Source organism: Procambarus clarkii, chromosome 13 (assembly GCF_040958095.1).
Source record: "Procambarus clarkii isolate CNS0578487 chromosome 13, FALCON_Pclarkii_2.0, whole genome shotgun sequence".
NCBI lineage: Eukaryota > Metazoa > Arthropoda > Malacostraca > Decapoda > Cambaridae > Procambarus > Procambarus clarkii.
Window position 1 is genome coordinate 40,869,401 of NC_091162.1, and position 10,761 is coordinate 40,880,161.

Sequence of the window (10,761 nt, forward strand, 5' to 3'; positions counted from 1 at the left end):
CACACACACCACCCAACACCCGGTCAGTGTCACCAGCACACACACACCACCCAACACCCGGTCAGTGTCAGCAGCACACACTCACCACCCAACACCCGGTCAGTGTCAGCAGCACACACACACACGCACCCCCCAGTCAGTGTCAACCTCTCCCCGGTCCTCCACACTATCTCTACCTACCTATTCTTCGTCCTCCATCCACTCACTCTCTCCCCGCCTACCCACCAACCTTCCTCCCAAAACACACACACTCCGAGCCTACCTACCCTCGTTCCTCCCTCCATTCTCATCCTGCCTCAACACTCCCCGCCCTCCCTCAACACTCACCCTGCCTACCCACTCCCCGCCCTCCCTCCACACTCCCTTCCTACCCACTCCCTGCCTACCCACTCCCCGTCCTCCCACCACTCTCTCCCTGCCTACCCTCTCCCTGCCTACCCACTCCCTGCCTACCCACTCCCTGCCTACCCACTCCCTGCCTACCCACTCCCTGCCTACCCACTCCCTGCCTACCCACTCCCTGCCTACCCACTCCCTGCCTACCCACTCCCTGCCTACCCACTCCCTGCCTACCCACTCCCCGCCCTCCCACCACTCTCTCCCCGCCTACCCACTCCCCGCCTACCCACTCCCCGCCTACCCACTCCCCGCCTACCCACTCCCCGCCTACCCACTCCCCGCCTACCCACTCCCCGCCTACCCACTCCCCGCCTACCCACTCCCCGCCCTCCCTCCACACTCTCCCTGCCTACCCACACTCTCCCTGCCTACCCACACTCTCCCTGCCTACCCACTCTCTCCTTTCCTACCCACTCTCTCCCTTCCTACCCACTCCCCGCCCTCCCTCCACTCTCTCCCTGCCAACCCACTCCCCGCCCTCCCATCACTCTCTCCCTGCCTACCCACTCCCTGCCTACCCACTCCCTGCCTACCCACTCCCTGCCTACCCACTCCCTGCCTACCCACTCCCTGCCTACCCACTCCCCGTCCTCCCACCACTCTCTCCCTGCCTACCCTCTCCCTGCCTACCCTCTCCCTGCCTACCCTCTCCCCGCCTACCCTCTCCCCGCCTACCCTCTCCCCGCCTACCCTCTCCCCGCCTACCCTCTCCCCGCCTACCCTCTCCCCGCCTACCCTCTCCCCGCCTACCCTCTCCCCGCCTACCCTCTCCCCGCCTACCCTCTCCCCGCCTACCCTCTCCCCGCCTACCCTCTCCCCGCCCACCCTCCACTCTCTCCCTGCCTACCCACTCTCTCCCTGCCTACCCACTCTCTCCCTGCCTACCCACTCTCTCCCTTCCTACCCACTCTCTCCCTGCCAACCCACTCCCCGCCCTCCCTCCACACTCCCTGCCTACCCACTCCCCGCCCTCCCATCACCCTCTCCCTGCCTACCCACTCCCTGCCTACCCACTCCCTGCCTACCCACTCCCTGCCTACCCACTCCCTGCCTACCCACTCCCTGCCTACCCACTCCCTGCCTACCCACTCCCTGCCTACCCACTCCCTGCCTACCCACTCCCTGCCTACCCACTCCCTGCCTACCCACTCCCTGCCTACCCACTCCCTGCCTACCCACTCCCTGCCTACCCACTCCCCGTCCTCCCACCACTCTCTCCCTGCCTACCCACTCCCCGTCCTCCCACCACTCTCTCCCTGCCTACCCACTCCCCGCCCTCCCACCACTCTCTCCCTGCCTACCCACTCCCTGCCTACCCACTCCCCGCCCTCCCACCACTCTCTCCCTGCCTACCCTCTCCCTGCCTACCCTCTCCCTGCCTGCCTACCCTCTCCCTGCCTGCCTACCCTCTCCCTGCCTGCCTACCCTCTCCCTGCCTGCCTACCCTCTCCCTGCCTGCCTACCCACTCTCTCCCTGCCTACCCACTCTCTCCCTGCCTACCCACTCTCTCCCTGCCTACCCACTCTCTCCCTGCCTACCCACTCTCTCCCTGCCTACCCACTCTCTCCCTGCCTACCCACTCTCTCCCTGCCTACCCACTCTCTCCCTGCCTACCCACTCTCTCCCTGCCTACCCACTCTCTCCCTGCCTACCCACTCTCTCCCTGCCTACCCACTCTCTCCCTGCCTACCCACTCTCTCCCTGCCTACCCACTCTCTCCCTGCCTACCCACTCTCTCCCTGCCTACCCACTCTCTCCCTGCCTACCCACTCTCTCCCTGCCTACCCACTCTCTCCCTGCCTACCCACTCTCTCCCTGCCTACCCACTCCCTCCCCGCCTACCCACTCCCTCCACTCTCTCCCTGCCCACCCACTCCCTCCACTCTCTCCCTGCCCACCCACTCCCTCCACTCTCTCCCTGCCCACCCACTCCCTCCACACTCTCCCTGCCTACCCACTCCCTCCACACTCTCCCTGCCTACCCTCTCCCTGCCTACCCTCTCCCTGCCTACCCTCTCTCTCCCGGCCTACCCACTCTCTCCCGGCCTACCCACTCTCTCCCGGCCTACCCACTCTCTCCCGGCCTACCCACTCTCTCCCGGCCTACCCACTCTCTCCCGGCCTACCCACTCTCTCCCGGCCTACCCACTCTCTCCCGGCCTACCCACTCTCTCCCGGCCTACCCACTCTCTCCCGGCCTACCCACTCTCTCCCGGCCTACCCACTCTCTCCCGGACTACCCACTCTCTCCCGGACTACCCACTCTCTCCCGGACTACCCACTCTCTCCCGGACTACCCACTCTCTCCCGGACTACCCACTCTCTCCCGGCCTACCCACTCTCTCCCGGCCTACCCACTCTCTCCCGGCCTACCCACTCTCTCCCGGCCTACCCACTCTCTCCCTGCCTACCCACTCTCTCCCTGCCTACCCACTCTCTCCCTGCCTACCCACTCCCTCCACTCTCTCCCCGCCTACCCACTCCCTCCACTCTCTCCCTGCCCACCCACTCCCTCCACTCTCTCCCTGCCCACCCACTCCCTCCACTCTCTCCCTGCCCACCCACTCCCTCCACTCTCTCCCTGCCCACCCACTCCCTCCACTCTCTCCCTGCCTACCCACTCCCTCCCTGCCTACCCACTCCCTCCCTGCCTTCCCACTCCCTCCCTGCCTTCCCACTCCCTGCCTACCCACTCCCTCCACTCTCTCCCTGCCTACCCACTCCCTCCACTCTCTCCCTGCCTACCCACTCCCTCCACTCTCTCCCTGCCTACCCACTCCCTCCACTCTCTCCCTGCCTACCCACTCCCTCCACTCTCTCCCTGCCTACCCACTCCCTCCACACTCACCCTGCCTACCCACTCCCCGCCCTCCCTCCACTCTCTCCCTGCCTACCCACCCACTCCCCGCCCTCCCTCCACTCTCTCCCTGCCTACCCACTCCCTGCCTACCCACTCCCCGCCCTCCCTCCACTCTCTCCCTGCCTACCCACTCCCTCCACTCTCTCCCTGCCTACCCACTCCCTCCCTGCCTACCCACTCCCTCCACTCTCTCCCTGCCTACCCACTCCCTCCACTCTCTCCCTGCCTACCCACTCCCTCCACTCTCTCCCTGCCTACCCACTCCCTCCACTCTCTCCCTGCCTACCCACTCCCTCCACTCTCTCCCTGCCTACCCACTCCCTCCACTCTCTCCCTGCCTACCCACTCCCTCCACTCTCTCCCTGCCTACCCACTCCCTCCACTCTCTCCCTGCCTACCCACTCCCTCCACTCTCTCCCTGCCTACCCACTCCCTCCACTCTCTCCCTGCCTACCCACTCCCTCCACTCTCTCCCTGCCTACCCACTCCCTCCACTCTCTCCCTGCCTACCCACTCCCTCCACTCTCTCCCTGCCTACCCACTCCCTCCACTCTCTCCCTGCCTACCCACTCCCTCCACTCTCTCCCTGCCTACCCACTCCCTCCACTCTCTCCCTGCCTACCCACTCCCTCCACTCTCTCCCTGCCTACCCACTCCCTCCACTCTCTCCCTGCCTACCCACTCCCTCCACTCTCTCCCTGCCTACCCACTCCCTCCACTCTCTCCCTGCCTACCCACTCCCTCCACTCTCTCCCTGCCTACCCACTCCCTCCACTCTCTCCCTGCCTACCCACTCCCTCCACTCTCTCCCTGCCTACCCACTCCCTCCACTCTCTCCCTGCCTACCCACTCCCTCCACTCTCTCCCTGCCTACCCACTCCCTCCACTCTCTCCCTGCCTACCCACTCCCTCCACTCTCTCCCTGCCTACCCACTCCCTCCACTCTCTCCCTGCCTACCCACTCCCTCCACTCTCTCCCTGCCTACCCACTCCCTCCACTCTCTCCCTGCCTACCCACTCCCTCCACTCTCTCCCTGCCTACCCACTCCCTCCACTCTCTCCCTGCCTACCCACTCCCTCCACTCTCTCCCTGCCTACCCACTCCCTCCACTCTCTCCCTGCCTACCCACTCCCTCCACACTCTCCCTGCCTTCCCACTCCCTCCACACTCTCCCTGCCTACCCACTCCCTCCACACTCTCCCTGCCTACCCACTCCCTCCACACTCTCCCTGCCTACCCACTCCCTAAACACTCTCCCTGCCTACCCACTCCCTCCACACTCTCCCTGCCTACCCACTCCCTCCACACTCTCCCTGCCTACCCACTCCCTCCACACTCTCCCTGCCTACCCACTCCCTCCACACTCTCCCTGCCTACCCACTCCCCGCCCTCCCTCCACTCTCTCCCTGCCTACCCACTCCCCGCCCTCCCTCCACTCTCTCCCTGCCTGCCTACCCACTCCCCGCCCTCCCTCCACTCTCTCCCTGCCTACCCACTCCCTCCACACTCACCCTGCCTACCCACTCCCCGCCCTCCCTCCACTCTCTCCCTGCCTCACTGTATAGTACCGAGCCGTACTGAGCCGAGCTCTGTAATGTTTGCACTTTGCAGCACATCTCAGTGTGAACCGAAGCAATATCTTACCAGTATGATTAACTAAAAATTCAATTAAATGAAGGGTCCAGCTGCTTCCAGAGACAAAGGCAAGGAGCCAGCGAAGTGGAGAGGTCTGCGCCAGGAACACGCAGTTACAGGGAGCCGTCAGCTACCAGCGTCCACACTAGGTGCGGCGGAATAGACCTCCAACAATCGGTCAGGAAACTTTGGGAATAATCTGCGCTGTGTTACCGTATGGCGGTTTGTGTTTGTGCCGTCAGTCGTTAGATGGCTCTGTCGACGGTACTTTTTATATATATATATATATATATATATATATATATATGTCGTACCTAATAGCCAGAACGCACTTCTCAGCCTACTATTCAAGGCCCGATTTGCCTAATAAGCCAAGTTTTCATGAATTAATGTTTTTTCGTCTACCTAACCTACCTAACCTAACCTAACCTAGCTTTTTTTGGCTACCTAACCTAACCTTACCTATAAATATAGGTTAGGTTAGGTTAGGTAGGGTTGGTTAGGTTCGGTCATATATCTACGTTAATTTTAACTCCAATAAAAAAAAATTGACCTCATACATAGAGAAAAGGGTTGCTTTATCATTTCATAAGAAAAAAATTATAGTAAATATATTAATTCAGGAAAACTTGGCTTATTAGGCAAATCGGGCCTTGAATAGTAGGCTGAGAAGTGAGTTCTGGCTACTAGGTACGACATATATATATATATATATATATATATATATATATATATGTCGTACCTAGTAGCCAGAACTCACTTTTTGGCCTACTATTCAAGGCCCGATTTGCCTAATAAGCCAAGTTTTCATGAATTAATTGTTTTTCGACTACCTAACCTACCTAACCTAACCTAACCTAACTTTTTCGGCTACCTAACCAAACCTAACCTATAAAGATAGGTTAGGTTAGGTTAGGTAGGGTTGGTTAGGTTCGGTCATATATCTACGTTAATTTTAACTCCAATAAAAAAAATTGACCTCATACATAATGAAATGGGTAGCTTTATCATTTCATAAGAAAAAAATTAGAAAAAATATATTAATTCAGGAAGACTTGGCTTATTAGGCAAATCGGGCCTTGAATAGTAGGCCAAAAAGTGAGTTCTGGCTACTAGGTACGACATATATATATATATATATATATATATATATATATATATATATATATATATATATATATATATATATATATATATATATATATATATATATATATATATATGTCGTACCTAGTAGCCAGAACGCACTTCTCAGCCTACTATGCATGGCCAAATTTGCCTAATAGGCCAAGTTTTCATGAATTAATTGTTTTTCGATGACCTAACCTACCTAACCTAACCTAACCTAACTTTTTTGGCTACCTAACCTAACCTAACCTATATAGATAGATTAGGTTAGGTTAGGTAGGGTTGGTTAGGTTCGGTCATATATCTACGTTAATTTTAACTCCCCCCAAAAAAATTGACCTCATACATAATGAAATGGGTAGCTTTATCATTTCATAAGAAAAAAATTAGAGAAAATATATTAATTCAGGAAAACTTGGCTTATTAGGCAAATCGGGCCTTGCATAGTAGGCTGAGAAGTGCGTTCTGGCTACTAGGTACGACATATATATATATATATATATATATATATATATATATATATATATATATATATATATATATATATGTCGTACCTAATAGCCAGAACGCACTTGTCAGCCTACTATGCAAGGCCCGATTTGCCTAATAAGCCAAGTTTTCCTGAATTAATATATTTTTTCTAATTTTTTCCTTATGAAGTGATAAAGCTACCCATTTCATTATGTATGAGGTCAATTTTTTTTTATTGAAGTTAAAATTAACGTAGATATATGACCGAACCTAACCAACCCTACCTAACCTAACCTAACCTATCTCTATCGGTTAGGTTAGGTTAGGTAGCAGAAAAAGTTAGGTTAGGTTAGGTTAGGTAGGTTAGGTAGTCGAAAAAACATTAATTCATTAAAACTTGGCTTATTAGGCAAATTGGGCCATGCATAGTTGGCTGAGAAGTGCGTTCTGGCTATTAGGTACGACATATATATATATATATATATATATATATATATATATATATATATATATATATATATATATATATATATATATGTATATATATATATATATATATATATATATATATATATATATATATATATATATATATATATATATATATATATATATATGTATATATATATATATATATATATATATATATATATATATATATATATATATATATATATATATATATATATATATATATATATATATATATATATATATATATATTATTAAATATGACCGAAAAAGTAAGATTAATAATTCTAACACGAATTTTCTCAATCTTTCGTACATTGCGCTTCACTGATGGAGGTAAATCAAAAATCACTTCTCCAAAATTCATTTTTATTTCTAGTCTCCCTGCCTACCCACTCCCTCCACACTCTCCCTGCCTACCCACTCCCTAAATCACAGCTCATAAAACAGAGGAAAGGGTCCTGAAAGATATTGTTAATAGAAACGTTATCCCTACAGACAAAAATCAGAGGATACAACTGACGATTTACTATAAAACCAGAAAAACGGCCAGCCTACTCATGAGAAACTCTCCAGACACGAAACAGAACGCTTTAAAAGAGACTAACGTCGTCTATGCCTTCAAATGCCCACTTGGGGACTGTAAGCTCCAAAAAACCCAGTATATAGGCAAGACAACAACATCTCTTTCTAGGCGTTTAACGATGCATAAACAACAGGGCTCCATTAAGGAACATATAATCTCTTCCCATAACCAAACCATCGCCAGAGAAATCCTAGTAAACAACACAGAAATCATCGATAGATACAGCGATAGCAGGCGGCTTGACGTTTGCGAGGCACTACACATCAAGAAGTCAACACCAGCAATCAACAGCCAATTATTGCACAACTATATTCTACCCACCTCAAGACTCCGCTCCAATATAGAAGCATCAAGAAATATGGACCAATAGGCTTTCTACAAACACTTCTATTCAATACCCATTGTTTCTGTTCTGTCTTGTGTTGATACTTTTAATACCCTATTAATATCCCCTAGTGTTCTGTCTTGTGTTAATGCCACATCATCCTTCCCACCTCACTCAAATGTAATGCCACATCATCCTTCCCACCTCACTCAAATGTAATGCCACATCACCCTTCCCACCTCACTCAAATGTAGATATAAAATCAGGGAAACGCAAGTTCTAATCAGTTGTGTATTTGTGAAGTCTTTGAAAATGTAATAAGTTTTACGAAACGCGCCCGTGTCGCGTCAGACTAGAAATAAAAATGAATTTTGGAGAAGTGATTTTTGATTTACCTCCATCAGTGAAGCGCAATGTACGAAAGATTGAGAAAATTCGTGTTAGAATTATTAATCTTACTTTTTCGGTCATATTTAATAATATATGTCTACAGGAAAGACTGCTACCAAAATATACTAATATATATATATATATATGTATGTATATATATATATATATATATATATATATATATATATATATATATATATATATATATATATATATATATATATATATATGTCGTACCTAGTAGCCAGAACGCACTTCTCTGCCTACTATGCAAGGCCCGATTTGCCTAATAAGCAAAGTTTTCCTGAATTAATATATTTTCTCTAATTTTTTTCTTATGAATTGATAAAGCTACCCATTTCATTATGAATGAGGTCAATTTTTTTTTATTGGAGTTAAAATTAACGTAGATATATGACCGAACCTAACCAACCCTACCTAACCTAACCTAATCTATCTTTATAAGTTAGGTTCGGTTAGGTAGCCGAAAAAGGTAGGTTAGGTTAGGTTAGTTAGGTTAAGTAGTCGAAAAAACATTTCAAAAACAAATGTAACACAGTATGTGTTAGTAGAGTAGTAATATATAGGTACAGTATATAATATGATAATGCATTTTTATTGTCTACAAGAAAAAAAAAGACACTGACGCAAACGCCTCCTGAAGGTCACCCTCTTGCAACGAATCCAACGCTCCAACAAACTGGGGTTGGTCCTATATAGTACGTTGAATCGAGGTTGTACTATATATATATATATATATATATATATATATATATATATATATATATATATATATATATATATATATATATATATATATATATATATATATATATATATATATATATATATATATATATATATATATATATAGTACAATATATAGCGTTGGATTCGTTGCAAGAGGGTGACCTTCAGGAGGCGTTTGCGTCAGTGTCTTTTTTTTTCTTGTAGACAATAAAAATGCATTATCATATTATATACTGTACCTATATATTACTACTCTACTAACACATACTGTGTTACATTTGTTATTTACCTTATTGTTGAAGTTATGTCCATCTTGAAGTCTTATGGAGTTGTAAATGATGTACAGTAAATACATACTGTAGTGTATTATGGCGTTAACACTGTGTTGAGTAGTTCTGTTGTATATTGAGTACTACAATACAGTTTATGAAAACTATTGTACACTAAAATTACGGCAACTTTAATTTTAACACTATGTTTTGATTTGTCAAGAGGCTGGAGTGTTCATAACGTGATTTTGTTGGACATATCTTTTTTTTTTTTTTTTTTTTTTTTTTTTGAGATATATACAAGAGTTGTTACATTCATGTACAGCCACTAGTACGCGTAGCGTTTCGGGCAAGTCCTTAATCCTATGGTCCCTGGAATACGATCCCCTGCCGCGAAGAATCGTTTTTTCATCCAAGTACACATTTTACTGTTGCGTTAAACAGAGGCTACAGTTAAGGAATTGCGCCCAGTAAATCCTCCCCGGCCAGGATACGAACCCATGACATAGCGCTCGCGGAACGCCAGGCGAGTGTCTTACCACTACACCACGGAGACTGTAAATCCGTGCACCATGTCGGCTTCAAATGCACTCATTGTGTCAGTGATGGCTGACTTGTGGGTGGATTGGCAGGCAGGTAGGGATGGAGAGGCTGAAATGTAGGCAGGCAAGCAGGAAGAGGCAGGGAGGGAGGCAGGCAGGCAGAGCTTGGGAGGGAGGCAGGCAGGGAGAGGCTGGGATGTAGGCAGGGAGGGAGGGAGAGGCCGGCCGGCAGGCAATGCTTGGGAGGGAGGCAGACAGGCAGAGCTTGGGAGGGAGGCAGGCAGGGACAGGCTGGGAAGGAGACAGGCACGGAGGGAGACAGGCACGAAGGGAGGCAGGCACGGAGGGAGACAGGCACGGAGGGAGACAGGCACGAAGGGAGGCAGGCAGGCAGAGCTTGGGAGGGAGGCAGGCAGGCAGAGCATGGGAGGGAGCCAGGGAGGGAAGCAGGCAGGCAGAGGCTGGGAGGGAGCCAGGGAGGGAGGCTGGGAAGGAGAGGATGGAGATGGATTGACGGAAGGCTGGAAGGAGGGATGGAAGGATGAATAGATGGATGATTTGAGGGAGGGATTGATGAATGGAGGGAGCGATGGAGGTATGGGTGTTGAGTTGAGCAGCGAGTGTATGTGTATGGGCTGTAGGGTGGGGGGTGGGGGGTGGTGTACACAACGCTAAGGGTAGTGAACACCACACCAAGGGTAGTGTACACCACGCCAAGGGTAGTGTACACCACGCCAAGGGTAGTGTACACCACGCCAAGGGTAGTGTACACCACGCCAAGGGTAGTGTACACCACGCCAAGGGTAGTGTACACCACGCCAAGGGTAGTGTACACCACGCCAAGGGTAGTGTACACCACGCCAAGGGTAGTGTACACCACGCCAAAGGTAGTGTACACCACGCCAAGGGTAGTGTACACCACGCCAAGGGTAG

The 10,761-nt window shown here is 50.0% G+C and overlaps 1 protein-coding gene across 1 annotated transcript in view; it reads right to left on the reverse strand.

Annotated features, from left to right (window-relative positions):
* The window catches only part of LOC123757292 (uncharacterized), a 48,392-nt gene extending 43,341 nt beyond the window's left edge, over positions 1–5,051 (reverse strand). Inside the window, exon 1 of the mRNA XM_069323877.1 lies at positions 4,906–5,051. The gene's annotated coding sequence lies outside the window, so the exon portion shown is untranslated. The remainder of the gene's footprint in view (positions 1–4,905) is intronic.
* Positions 5,052–10,761: the final 5,710 nt, after the last annotated feature.